This window comes from Schistocerca nitens, chromosome 1 (genome assembly GCF_023898315.1).
Source record: "Schistocerca nitens isolate TAMUIC-IGC-003100 chromosome 1, iqSchNite1.1, whole genome shotgun sequence".
Classification (NCBI taxonomy): Eukaryota; Metazoa; Arthropoda; class Insecta; order Orthoptera; family Acrididae; genus Schistocerca; species Schistocerca nitens.
In genome coordinates, this window is record NC_064614.1 from 419,410,568 (window position 1) to 419,426,083 (window position 15,516).

Here is a 15,516-nt window from a genome sequence, read left to right on the forward strand (position 1 = left end):
CACTAAAAGATCTGAATACACCGGGGCTGAGGCGGTAATTAATTGTGGAATTAAATGACTGAGCTGGTATTCCCAGACCAAAAACAAGTAAAAACCGTTTATTGTAACCGTACTTACAAATCACGCGGTTTCCAGCACAGCACGAAAATGACTGGCCAAAGATGTTACAAAGCAGAACATACAGAGAAAGGATTTATCTTTACAATGGAGATAGATTGAGAGTTATTAAATTTTTTACATCTCAGTAGAATTAAAATGCGACAAAACACTATTGGTCAGTGAACAGCACACAAGTGGATACCAAAAAATGAATAAATGGAAGCAATGACTCTACATGCAATTCTCTATTAAGAGCACTACTCTCCGTAAATAATAAAATTCCCCGCGAAATACATATGAATAGCTTTTTTCAGCAATAATTTAAGTACCTGTTACATTCTTCTTTAGCTACAACTCTGTCCTGCAATCTTTGAGAAACAATTAAGGAAGTATTGAATATCACCTTCGGATATTTTGAAGACACTAATTTCACTTATAGCTGCATTGAAGAGATGGTGCAAGTAATGCAGAATGGTTCATACGCCGCCCCATCATGGTGCACATTTATTCCCTGGTGGACAAACCTAAGGATTATGTAGCACACGGGAGCTTAACATGGTGGAGAGCGTATTCGGTACAGCGGGAAATTTGTGCACATGCGTAATTCTATTGAAAGGAGCACATCATCCCGAAATTGTAGCAATGGCAACAGAATGGGCTGATTGTTATTTGGATGTAACTTAGCACTGCTCGTTGGTTGGTTGGTTGGTTTGTTTGGGGAAGGAGACCAGACAGCGAGGTCATCGGTCTCATCGGATTAGGGAAGAACGGGGAAGGAAGTCGGCCGTGCCCTTTGAAAGGAACCATCCCGGCATTTGCCTGGAGCGATTTAGGGAAATCACGGAAAACCTAAATCAGGATGGCCAGACGCGGGACACTGCTCGTTCCTCCCTCAACAAACACCTACATAGTCACACCATGGCTTTCCACATCATAATATGGAATGTACCGACTGCACGCGGCGACTGCAGCGCCACCCTGTCTGGTTGCGAATTGTTTTAGGAAGTTCGCCAAGGTTGTGTTCGACGATATACTACTTTTAACACAGAAACAAAGATTAGGATTTGCCTTCGCCGTTTTACAGGTAGCAATGCCAAGAAAAGCCGAGTGAAAGCTGTGGGCAAAGAGGTGACATGCAAAGAAGGAAATTCACCTGCACTCTGTTACTTAACCGTAGAACACTAAAGGGGAAAAATTGTACATTGTAACTAAATCATTGTAAATTTTACTGTTACATATTTTATACACTGGAAGTCATAATGTATAGCTTATGCAGAAGTTAATACAATTATAAGGTCTGCAAAGGCATGTCAGGTAAAAAAATAAGAACAAAATGTTCTGTTATACACCCTATACGGGCGATACCAGATTGGCGGGAACTGCGAATTGGTACCAATGCAATAGTAAATTGCAAAGAGATGAGAGCCGATGATTTTCGTAATTATCTAATAAAGATGATACCTGCTTTTCGGAGCTGCTGAATTTCATGATCGGTCGGGAAGCCCCTCCACACGTTCAATTTATCAGGTGGCCGATAAAATGGTCCAGATAAATTCGTATGTGTTGTGTAGGGCCCTATGGCTGCACACCGAGTAGCAACGAGATGGACTCACGACAACAATGTGACAAAAAGAGAAGGCACGGGTCCTTAGCAGGACTACATCAAAACAATATCGCAACATCGTTCGACTGGCTTTGAAGAATAAACTGATGACAACGCTGAAGTCCGGGCACAGGTTACAGGCACAGTGGCACGACGAACCGGGACCTCTGTTGAGATCTCGAGTTGTCATGTGTCGGTTTACTGTTGACACCACACCACAGACAACAGGCTTGCATGGCATACAGCCTGTGTCGACTGGGACGATGAGTGGTAGGTGGTGTGGGTGGTTCACTGACGAGTTCCGTTTCTGTTTCTGAAGGCCATATCGACGCCAACGTGTTCGCAGACGACCTAATGAATGCTCACAGCAAGCAGCAATTCCCGAAATCCATTCCTGTCCAACTGTTGGACTTGTGATTTGTGGAGCTATTGGATATGACAATAGAACCGATTCAGTAACTGTTGAATGCTTGCCATTATATGATAAGAATGATAAATCTATATTATGTTCAGTTACAGCTATAAAATAAAATATTTTTAAATCTTTTATTGGATCGTATGAACAGAACGGAGAATGTACTTTAATCTTGGAATTTCGGAGAACAGTCTCAGGTTAGCTTGAATAAAGCTCATTGGAGAATACAGTGAGGTGACATAAGTCATGGGATAGCGTTATGCACATATACAGATGGCGGTAATATCTGGTACACAAGGTATGAAAGGACAGTGCGTTGGCGGAGCTCTGATTTGTTCTCAGGCGATTCAAGTGAAAAGCGGAATTCCACGTAAATACAGCCCACACCATTATCGAGCCACCATCTGCTTGGACAGTGTCTTTTTGACGACTTGGGTCCATGGCTTCTGGGGCCTTTGCTACACTCGAACTCTTATTAGTGTCAGCTATTACAAACTGAAATCGTGACTCCTGTGACCAGGACATGGAATTTACGACGTGATTATGGTCGCACGACGGGAATTAATAGAGTCTGATCGCGAAATGGTAGTTGGAGCTAAATGCATGGGACATTCCACTTCGAAAATCGTTCAGGCATTCAATATTCCGAGATCCATAGTGTCAAAAGTGTGCTGAAAATAGCAAATTTCCGGAATTACCGGTCACCACGGACAACGCAAAGCCGACGACCTTCACCTAACGACCGAGAGCAGCGGCGTTTGCGTAGAGCTGTCAGTGCTAACAGACAAGCAACACTGCGTGACATAACCGCAGAAGTCAATGTGGGACGTACGACGAACGTGCCAGTTAGGGCGGTGCGGGGAAATTCGGCGTTTATTTAATGGTCTGTGGCACCAGCGGAAAGACGCGAGTGGTTTTTCTAACAATACATCGACTGCAGCGCGTCTCCTGGGCTCATGACCATATCGATTGACCCTAGACGACTGAAAAAGCGTGTCCTGGTCACATGAGTCATGATTTCTGTTGGTAAGACCTGACACTAGAAGTTCGCGTGTGGCACAGGCCCCAAGTCGTCAAAGAGACAACTGTGCAAGCAGAGGGTGGCTCCATAATGGTGGGCTGTATTCACATTGAATGGGACTGGGTCCACATGAACAGATCACGGACTGGAAATGGTTATGTTTGGCTGCAATGAAACCATCTGCAGCCATTCATGGACTTCGCGTTTCCGAACAACCGAATTTTTTATGGATGACAATACGCCATGTCACCGGGCCACAACTGTCTGCGATTGGTTTGAAGAATATTCTGAACAATTCGAGTGAATGACTTTGCCATCCAGATCGCCCAACATGAATCCCATTCAACATATATGGGACTTAATCGAGAAGTCAGTTCGTGCACCATATCCAGCACCGGCAACACTTTCGCAATTATGGACGGCTATATTGGCAACATGACTCAATACTTCTGCAGGGAACTTACCAACGACTTACTGAGTCCGTTCCACGTCGAGATGCCGCACTACGTCATCTGTGTACTTGACCTGAGAACGTTCTCAGTTTGAGTAAAAGGGTGGGGGAAATTGCTCAGCGCGAAGAATATCCTCCAATTTCTTACGAATAAAACTAGCAAAGCTTCTCACAAACGGAGAACACTGACTTTTTTTAAAGGTGAGATCCGTATCATGCTTCAGGTTCAGTAAGTTCTATAAGTTTTACCGAGATTTTTTTTGTAAAAAATGGTAGAACTACTGTTGTTCGGAAGACAAAGAGAGATATACATAGCCCGACGAAACACTGAAGAGAGAGACTGGTTGGTTGGTTTGAAGATTAAAGGGACCAAACTGCATAGGTCATCGGTCTCTTATTTCATAAACACACAGAGCACAGTGAAACCATCCATTAGTCATTCAAAGCACAAGATAAAAATTCCAGGGCAAGAAAATCCCCAAGGTCAATAATAAAGAAACATGGAAAACGGAGCACAGCAACAAAAACAACAAAGAGAAGAAAGGCAGAAAGAATTAAAACTGTACAGCAGAGGATCGTGGCTGGCTGATCACGTAAATAATAGGATGAGCCAGCCACTCTGCAACACATTAAAACCTCCAGCCTAAAAGATTAGGATGGAGTCGAATTACAACACAAAACTAATTAAAAGATACAGCTCAAAAGAGGGTGATGTAATAAAATTAAATGGACCTATAAAAGCCGCTTGCGCGAATAAAACTTAAAACACGATCTGCCATAGAGACATTGTCACCTAAATCACCCTGGAGATTAAAAGCACGCCTGAGAGCGGTTAAAAGAGGACATTCCAACAACAGATGGGCCACCGTCATGGTTGCACCACAGCGACAATGAGGGGGGGTCCTCTCGACACAGCAGATGACCATGCGTCAGCCAAGAGTGACCAATGCGGAGCCTACAGAGAATAACAGAATCCCTGCGAGAGGCCCGCATGGAGGAACCCCACACGGTCGTGGTCTCCTTGACTCGCCGCAGCTTGTTGGGTACAGACAGAGTGCGCCATTCATCTGCCCACATCCCAAAGACCCGACGGCGTAACACCGATCGGAGATCAGTTGCCGGGAGGCCTATCTTCAACGGCAGTTTGCGGGTGGCGTCTTTAGCTAACTTGTCGGCGAGTTCGTTTCCCGCTATCCCAACGTGTCCCGGGGTCCATTCGAACACCACCGAACGTCCCCGCTGTTCAAGAGCATGAACGGACTCATGGATGGCAACAACAATGGGATGGCGTGGGTAGCACTGGTCAAGAGCCTGGAGACTACTGAGTCACTGCAAATGACAAAAGACTCTCCAGTGCTGGTACGAATACGCTCAAGGGCACGAAAAATGGCTGTTAGCTCTGCGGTGTAAACACTGCAGCCTTCCGGCAAGGAGCGCTGGTCTACATAGTCCGCATGAGCGTAAGCGTACCCCACACGGCCATCAACCATCGAGCCATCTGTATAGATAGCCTCCGAGTCTCGGGATGCGTCGAGGAGAGCAAGAAATTGGCGGCGCAAGACTGCAGGAGGAACTGAATCCTTTTGCCATCGTGAGAGGTCCAGCCGAAGTTGCGGCCGACGAATACACCAAGGTGGTGTATGTGGGTGGACCTGAAAAGCAGATGGAAGAGGCAAAGACTCGAGTTCACTAAGGAGTGACCTAACACGGATCCCAATTGTATGGCCTGACCGTATGGCCTGACCGCGGCCGCCGGTGTGGGATATGGACTGCTGCATTAGCGAAAAGGAGATGGTAGTTAGGGTGACGGGGCGAACAACGAACGTGAGCAGCATAGAAGGCTAACAGTCGTTGACGCCGAACGCGAAGCGGAGAGACGCCAGCCTCAGCAAGTAGGCTATGAACAGGACTGGTGCGGAATGCTCCTGTCGCCTGTCGAACCCCACAGTGGTGAACGGGGTCCAGCAGTTGCAACGCTGAGGGCGACGCTGAGCCATACGCCACACTCCCATTATCCAGTCGTGACAGCACAAGGGCTTTGTAGAGTTGCAGCAGCGTGTTGCGATCTGCACCCCAAGTTGTGTTGCTCAGGCAGCGGAGGGCATTCAGATGCTGCCAGCACTGATGCTTGAGCTGACGAATATGTGGAAGCCAAGTAAGCCGGGCATCGAACAGCAATCCCAGAAAACGGTAAGTGTCAACAACCCTGAGCATGGCATCCTGAAGATAGAGCTCAGGGTGGGGATGGGCATTTCGACGCCGACAAAAGTGCATAACACAAGTCTTCGCAGGAGAAAATTGAAACCCATGGGCTAGGGCCCACGCCTGCGCCTTGCGTATGGCTCCCTGCAACCGACGTTCTGCAACACCAATGGTGGAGGAGCTGAAAAAGATGCAGAGATCGTCAGCATATAACGTGGGTGAGACAGACGACCCTACTGCTGCTGCAAGGCCATTAATGGCGACAAGGAAAAGGGGCACGCTCAATACAGAGCCCTGTGGAACGCCCTTCTCCTGGATATGAAGTGAACTATGGGATGTGCCAATTAAAACGCGAAATGTCCGGACAGATAAAAAATTCTGAATAAAAATTGGGAGAGCCCCGGAGACCTCACCCATGCAACGTGGCGAGAATATGGTGCCGCCACGTCGTGTCATATGCTCTGGAGAGATCGAAAAAGACGGAGACGAGGTGTTGGCGCCTGGAAAAAGCAGTGCGGATTGCAGACTCGAGGAAGACCAAAGTATCGGCGGTGGAACGGCCCTGACGGAAGCCGCTCTGGCACGGAGCCAGAAGACCCCGAGACTCGAGCAGCCAACACAGCCGTCGACTCACCATACGTTCCAGTAGCTTGCACAGAGTGTTTGTCAAGCTGATGGGCCGATAGCTATCCACATTAAGTGGGTCCTTACCAGGCTTCAGCACCGGAACGATGGTACTCTCTCGCCACTGCGACGGAAAGACACCATCGCCCCACAGGCGGTTGAAGATGGCAAGAACACACCGCTGACAGTCCGGGACAGGTGTTTGAGCGTCTGAGTGTGGATGCCATCTGGCCCAGAGGCTGTATCAGGGCACTGTGCCAGGGCACTTTGGAGTTCCCACAAACTAAATGGGGTGTTATACGCCTCAGGGTGGCGAGAAGCAAAAGAAAGCCGTTTGCATTCCTCCCGGCGTTTTAGCGCGCGAAACGCGGGCGGGTAATTCCCCGACGCAGAGGCCCGAACATAGTGCTGTGAGAAATGCTCGGCGATTGCATCGGCATCGGTGGATAGCGCCCCGTTGATGATAAGCCCTGGGACACCTGTAGAGTGCTGCAATCCAAAGATGCGCCGAATCTTCATCCACACCTGGGAGGGTGAAGTACGGGAACCAATGGTGGAAACGTACCTCTCCCAGCACTCCTGTTTCCGCCTCTTGATGAGCCGCCGTGCCTCAGCACGGAGACGTTTGAAGAAAATGAGGTTCTCCAAAGACGGGTGCCGCTTATGTCGCTGAAGAGCCCGCCGACGTTCTTTAATGGCTTCAGCGACCTCCGGAGACCACCAAGGCACTGACTTTCGCCGGGGGCACCCTAACGAATGAGGAATGGTACGTTCCGCAGCGGAAACAATCGCTGCAGTCAGTGTCTCAACCGCCACATCGATGGTACCGTGGGGGAGAGATTCAACAGTGGCAGCAGAGGAGAACGTTCCCCAGTTTGCCTTGCTAAATGCCCATCTAGGCAGGCGTTCATGGGATCGGCGCTGGGGTAGTGAAAGGAAGATGGGAAAATGGTCATTACCACACAAGTCGGCATGGACTCTCCAGTGGACCGATGGTACAAGCCCTGGGCTGCAGAACGACAGATCTATGGCCGAGAACGTGCCATGCGCCACACTGAAATGCGTGGCAGCGCCAGTGTTTAAGAGGCAGAGGTCGAGTTGGGAGATGAGATTCTCGACATCTCTGCCTCGGCCAGTAATCTTCGATCCCCCCCCCCCCCCCCCCCACAGGGGATTGTGGGCGTTCAAATCCCAAAGGAGAAGAAAAGGCGTGGGAAGTTGGGTGACAAGTGCAGCCAATTCGGTCAGGGAGACTGTACCACTTGGAGGGAGATAGACACTGCAGACGGTTATGGCCTGGGTAGTCCTTACGCGGACAGCCACAGCTTCCAATGATGTTTGAAGGGGAACAGGGGCACTATATAAAGAGGTAAGGACATACACGCAGGCTCCACCTGACACACTATTGTTTGTGCTACGGTTGCAGTAATAACCCCTGTATCCACGGAGGACAGGGGTCCGCATTGCCGGGAACCAGGTTTCCTGGAAGGCAGTGCAGAAAGCAGGTGTCATGCTTAGAAGCTGACGTAGCTCAGGTAGATGGCTAAAATAACCGCCACAATTCCACTGGAGGATTGTACAAAGCGTGTCCTGGAGGGGCATTAAGGCACTGAAAAAGCGAATTACTTCACAGAGTCACATGCTGCCACCGACTGAGTGACTGACGTCGCAACTGCCATCGATTCTGAGACGGCGAGATCGAGGTCATCAGGGGACGCAAAGAGCTCGATCTCATCCTCAGAGGCTGAGCTGACAGGAAGCGGTGGTACGGGAACCACTGGGTCCTTATCCTTCTTGGAGAGCTTCCTCTTCTCTCTCTTGTCTTTGGGAGGAGGGTTGGCATGCTGGGAGGGCTTTCCTGACGCATTATCAGGAACAGAGGAAGAGCGTGAAGCCCTTCGACCAGCAGCTGGTGGCTTCTTCAGCCACTGGCTAGTGTCTTGTGAGACACTGGGGAAGTCCTTGGAAGGGACGCCCCCAAGGGATCCCTTCCGAACAAGTGAGGCCGGAGGAGGCTGTTGCGTCTCCGGCTGAGCAGCCGGAGAGAGCTGTCGTTCCCCAGCTGAGGAGCCGGAGAGGGCTGTCGCCGCTCCGGCTGAGAGGTGGGGACTGACGTCCCCGGTTGCTTGGGGCGCACTGCTCCCAAACTGGGTGTTTTGGGAGTAGTGGAAGAGAGAGTGGCCTGTCCCAGCGGTGGGGCAGACATCACTTGATTTCTCTGTGGGCCAACGGAGAAGGGAGTCTTTGCAGGAGCTGGTGGCGGCAGTGTGACGGTAGCATAACTCCTCAACATAGGTGTGGGGTTGAGTCGTTCTAGCTTCTTCTTTGCCTCTTGGTAAGTTAAACGGTCCAAGGTCTTAATTTCTTGTATCTTCCGCTCTCGTTGATAGACTGCACAGTCTGGTGAGCAGGGAGAATGATGCTCCCCACAGTTAACGCAGGTGGGAGGCGGAGCACATGGAGCATTAGGATGCGGAGGTCGTCCACAATCACGACACGTGGGGCTGGCAGTGCACCTGGAGGACATGTGTCCGAATTTCCAGCACTGGAAGCATCGCATAGGGGGCGGGACATAGGGCTTGACATCGCACCGGTAGATCATGACCTTGACCTTCTCAGGCAAGCAGTCACCCTCAAAGGCCAGGATGAAGGCACCGGTAGCGACCCTATTATCCTTCGGCCCCCTAAAGACACGACGGACAAAGTGTACACCTCGTCGTGCCAGGTTCTCACGTAGCTCGTCATCAGACTGTAGCAGAAGATCTTTATGAAAAATAATCCCCTGGACCAAATTTAAGGGCTTATGGGGAGTGACAGTAACGGGGATGTCACCGAGATTCTCACAGGCGAGTAATGCCTGGGACTGTGCAGAGGAAGCTGCTTGTATCAGAATGGTCCTCATTTTGGAAAGAGACGCCACTTCCCCAAACTTATCTTCGAGATTGTGCACAAAGAAAAGAGGCTTAGTCCCCAAAAACGAATCCCCATCAGTTCTGCTGCATACAAGGTATCGCGGCGAATACGGCTCCTGTCTCTCTGCAGCCCTACGTTCCTCCCATGGTGTGACTAGGGAAGGGAACGATTTCGGGTTATATGTCACAGCGTTAAATTCCACCTTACCACGCTTAGAGACATTGGCGGTCGGGCGACCACCAGATTGAGATTTCACCCGCTTCATTGCGGGGCATCCGCCCCGATGCCACCCACTCCGACCAGGGGCTCTCCCCACGGGCGCCACCCAGCCACAGAAAAGGCCACCTGGCAGGATGGCCGTTGCCGGGAGTCCCGATGCCCCAGAGAGACGGGCATCTACTCCTTGGCTTACGTGGGGAGGTGTCAGCTCAGGCATCGGCAGTACGATCCCTGTGTTGTCAGGGGGCTAGAACCTAGAGGGTACATGACGACCCCACCACAACGGGCTGGCTACTGTGCTGGATTTTGGGTGCCATGGGGAGTCCATAGTGATCGTGGGTGCAGATGGTGACACAGTAAGGGCGTAACTTACACAATCCATCACGTGTGTATGCCCAAAATGAGGGATGGAGGGTGCAGTGACGACGCCAAGACGATAAAGAGTGCCAAGGTCTTAGGGCACAGAGGACTCATGGTGCACCACGTAAGGTGTCCTTCCCCAAAAGGCTCATACTTCTGTTGAATTTGGAAAAATGGAGGTCAAACCCCAAGGGGGACCATCACATTAAAGGCCGAAACAGTTGAGACAGGCAGGAATACCGCGGGCTATTCTTACCCGCGAACCCGCAGGGGGGGGGGGGGGGGCGGGGGGGGGGGGAAGAGAGAGAGACTGAGGAAGTTTATACAGGTTTAAGAATAAAAACATATTTGGCTGACGAATCACTTCCTTCCCGAAAACCGCGAAAGAAGAGTGGGGAGGGGGAAGGACGTGTCAACCGATGCGAAAATGGAAATATCTGTGCTATTTAGCAGACCATGTTTTTCAGATTGTTGTAAAGGGTGACTTGGGTATACACCAGAAAACTGACACTGACATTTTCAGGTGTTCATCATGTTACCCTAAAAGCACCCAGAAACGTTGGGGAATTATGAAGTTGGAAATCTCAAAGATATGTTTTCACACAGCATAGGAAATTATATGGTGTTAGACAGCTCGGACAGTTTCGGTTTGGAGTAGATAATAATGCGCTGTATTCTTAAGATGTCGTTCGCATGATGTTTTCTCCTGAACTTCGATAGCAAGAAACTTTTCCGAATATCGAAAATACGGTAACATCGTCGGAAAATCAATATTCGTAAGCTGTCCGTAAACGTCTTAAAAATTTTCTGCCGCACATAAAACTACACTCTAAACATAACGTAACTCTTCCAGAACACATTGATGCCAGTTCTATATTTGTACACTAAATAGTTTGCCTGTTTGAGTGAGCTGATTGAAATGCATGATCACGTGCGCATTATATACCAGACGTAGCATGTAACACATACCAGAAACATTCTCAGAAAGCTGAGGAGGAAGTGAGAAAGAACTCAATCGTCCGAGAACATCCTCGAAATTTTCATAGGACAGTGAGATCGTTCTCACAGAACATTCTTCTGCTCAGAGTATCTTCTCTGGAGAATGTTCTCCGTTTTATTCATATGACCCATTACACGTAGCCTCGGACTTTTAGGTTCTGACAATCTTAAATTAGGTGCTTAAATAGGTTCTATCACTTACAAAAATAGGTTATAAAAATCAGAAAATAAGTGACCAAAATCTGACATTTTATTGTCTGGAAAGATTAATAGATTGACAAAAATCTACATTATATTATTGTCCATGTCCATAACTACAGTCACAGTAAACAACTAACACTTCCTCCAGATTTTTCCGTTGAGAAACTGCATCTCTCGATTGTTAATAGCATCTTATATGTCCAGAATAAGCGTTCCACGTCAACAGGTATCATCGTAGCATATTTAAATGACGGTATTAGGCGCATTGGGACCGTACACTCATGTTCTGTTGATTTACCTGATGCCAGCCACTGTGCAGAGGGTGGTCTGCCCTCTGTTTTTTTGTAGCACTGTCTTTAGTTTCTCACTAACTTTCATACCAATAGAACCTGGGACCAAGCTGATTTTTTTTCTGTCACCTCTTCTATCAATGGTTTCCTTGAACATACTAGAGCTTTAATAATAGGAACAAATATGTATAATGAGATTTTATGCATGCAATGTCGTTGGAAATTGTTGGGTCCTTTAGATGATCTTTAGCGGAAGTGATGCTCACTGCCTCCTCCCGCAATTTAAGAACAATGTTCTTAATACCTTCCAAATGCTCGCTGTAATATTCCACGTTGAGAAACTGCATCTCTCGATTGTTAATAGCATCTTATATGTCCAGAATAATTGTTCCACGTCAACAGATGTCACCGCAGCATATTTAAATGACGGTATTAAGCGCATTGGGACGGCGCACTCATGTTGCCTAGCGAGTAAGTACGGGTTCTGGTGGAAGTGGTACGTTGGGAAGTTCCTCACGAAATAACTGCATTCTTGTACATGCTTTAATAAAAACCTTTTCTGATGGCTGAAACTAGCTTATTTACATGTGGAAATTCGAGACGTATCGTCTCAGCTACACGATTCGTCGCTTGGGCAAGACGTGTGATATGAAGCAAAGCTGGTAAATTACTATCAACAACTTAACAGCAGCAATCATGTATCCGGCTGCATCAATGTAGATTACAAGTACTTTATTTTCATGTAGACTGTTGGGGAAAAGTAATTTGAGGGCTTTATTAAAAATCTGAGCAACTGTTTCCTGCTTAGTCTTTTTTAGCTGCTTGCTACAGATCAGATGAGTTACAGAGCGAGTGTCAGAATCTAACTTGCCAACAATCAATTAGCCACATGTTGACCTTGTCTTGTCAGCTGTCTCATCGACAGAGATCCACATGTATGAATCGCCTATATGTACCTTTATCCTTCTCAACGTATTTTCATATAAAGTATCTAAATAGTTCTTTCTCAGTGTGGATTCTGATGGAATGCTGCAGTGACAGTGTTTCTCTAGAAAACTTTTGAACTGGCTTTTTTCAACTGCACTGAATAGTAGTATGTTTGCTGCAACAATGGCTGGACACAGGTCGAGATGAAATTCGTTTTTGTTTGTTGCAATTGGTTTAGTTACAAACGTATGTTTCAAGTTTGATTCATTTTTTTTTAAATCTGCCTGGTGTTTAATCTCTGCATTTTTTTCTGAGTGGACGTAGCAGATAAAAGGTTAACATTTTACTTACGTCTGTGTTGCGCACATGGCAGTGAATAACGCTTCTATCTGCAGAAAAATCAGGAAATTCTTGCAACCAAAGACGAATCAGAGATGATTTGGAGCTGGCTACTTTCCGCATGCTTGACTTCCCACAAATACACTGTCGCTGCGAAATATTTCACCACATCCAAGCAGCACGTTGACCGACTAAGTGAAGACGCTGGTGTTTTTTTAAACAGGCTGTTCCGACAGGGCAGGTAGGCGCCCGAGGCAGATCACTAGGCTCTTCCGTGTCCTGCCGGCCCATTTCACGGGTCACAGCCAGCGTCAACGCTCTCGTCTGACTCACGATTGGCGTTCACGTATGCAAACAAACCAGTTATCATTCAATTACTGCTTTCTAAGTAGCCGGGAAGATCAGAAGAGTAGTTTTAGTTATACAAAATTTTATTTGACTGGGTTTTTAAAAATCAGACACAGTCAGGTTATAACATGAAATTAAGTATTTTCAGTACTATAAAATTACAATTTTCGATAAATATTTGCGTGATTCTTAGCTGGGAAGACCGTGAGAGAATGTTAGTAATAACAAATTTTATTTAATTGGATTTTTAAGATTTACGTACAGTCAGGTACTAACCTGAAATTAGGTACTTTTAGGTGCTATGAAACTAGCGTTTTCGATCATAAATTGGCGTAATTCGTGTATGTACTATTTTTATTGCCTTTATTTAGTGAGGAACGAAATAGGTTTTTACCCAAAATCCGAGGTATAATTATAAGTGACGAAACTTCCACTTGCACTGAGAACATTTATTTGAACACACAGATGTGTGTTAAAAGTAGCCCCCCCCCCTTTTTGAATGCGAATGCAATATTTCAACTTCTGAAATGAACATCTACAACAATGGACAGTTTTATGCAATAAGCGATTGTTAGCATTCTTCTGTCAGCATTTCAGTTTATTTCATCAGTGAACTTAGACGTTTCTCTTTGCGGTCTGCAGAACGACTGTCTCGATAGACGAAAGAATTTAAGTTGTAAAAGCATATTTGAAAACAATTTCGATTAAGGTAACTCGCGAAATTTTCGGGGTCAAGTATCCGGATAGAGGACTACCAGCGAAGAGAGCAATAGCAGCTAAGGATCTGTGCAAAAACGTATAACGACACAGAACTCCTTCAGTTTGCAAGCCAGAAGTTATTGCAGACACTCGCCGAAGACTTATTCAGAGCGCAGTCTACACGTAAATTAGTCAAACGGGCGCACGTAAGTAGGAGGAGTTGCCAGCGATATTGAAAAGTCTTAATCTGAAACCATATCGTGTGATAGTTATGTAGCAATTACGGGAGGATGACAGTCAGAAACCGGTCGATTACCGCACGTTGCTTTTGAATAACATCAGCGATGGTTTGTTAGACCCTTTCCATTACATTATGAGAGATGAAGCAAGGTTTCATCTTCCCGATCATGTGAATTCACAGAGCACAAGGTACTGGACAATGGAGAACCCTAACACTGTGTGTCAACCACTATTACACGATGAAAAAAAAATCTGCGTTTGGTGCAGTGTAACAGGGAACGCACATCACTGGACCGACATTATACAGCTTCTTCCAGCAGGATGGGGCAACATGCCAAACGTCCAAGGTATCCCTGGAACGGTCAGCAAACATTTATGGCCACCATGTTCGCCGGATCTATCCTGTGGGGTCACTTTAAGAGATAGGTCTATGAAACATATCGACACACAATGCTGGAAGCGAAAGACAACATCGGCCCTGAAGTTGCCGCATCTGTATCCGAACATTAAGCCGGGTGAGTAGATATGCTTAGACGTGCACAGCTGTGCATTGATGTTGCAGGGGGTCACTTTCAACATCTATAATTACAATTTTCACCGTACTTCTTATTGTGAATGAATGGTAAGTCCATTTCAGTTCTTCGTTTCTGTCATTTAACTGCATTTCCTTTACACTCTCACGGGCTACTTTTATCTGCACCATCCAGTCGATCACTAACCACAGAAGAGTTGTTGCTCTCATGGCCACTGTAGTTTGTCATGCTGCTTGCTCTCCCGATGAATCGCAAAAATGATTACTGTGTAACGCGGTCGACAGAAATCGGTCGATTTGTTTGTGGTGATAAACTGATCAATGGCGTAGCCCAGATCTAGGTTGGGGTGAAATACGATAATTTGGTTGAGAGTTAGCGAAGCCAACAAATGCGAATGCCAAATAAACGCTGCAGTAACAGAGCTCACTGTAACGCAGCCTAATGTGTACATTTGACCCCTTAAGACTTGAATAAATTTCTAGATGAAAGATAAAGTCATGGAGCTTTAGAGGTAGCCGAAACTCAGAAGAATGCAGCACTTGTTAGAAGCGTTGGTAGCTTCCTAAAGAATCAGCACCTACCGGCAATGGCATTCAGAAACAGTTAACTTTACAATTATTAACGCAGCATTTGTATGATGCGAATTAGCGACACTCGGCATTAAGGGGTAAATCAGTCGATTCCAACCAAACGCTGTTGTATCGTAGACCTCATTTTAAGTGCCCACACTCTCCCGAGTCTTTCTCCAGACTGCAATTTAAAATTTATCTTTTATCATATATGTAACTACATCACCTTTCAGTGGAGGTTGTGACTCAAACGTCAATATACTTCATCATGACTGTGATAGCAAATGGTATTCCAGCAGGATGACACGATCCTGCACCACACGTCACATTACAAACGTCTTGATAAATACACAAATCTTTTGACTAGAATGCCCGGTGCCCAAATTTGTCATCCGAAGAGCATGTACGGGATGTGATGGGAAAACGTGTACTCTCATACCTGTCTCCAGACACCGGTCTTCACT

At 46.9% G+C, this 15,516-nt stretch overlaps 1 protein-coding gene across 6 annotated transcripts in view; it reads right to left on the minus strand.

Annotated features, from left to right (window-relative positions):
• LOC126250148 (uncharacterized) overlaps positions 1-15,516 on the minus strand; it is a 637,275-nt gene that overhangs the window by 312,424 nt on the left and 309,335 nt on the right. The window lies entirely within an intron of this gene.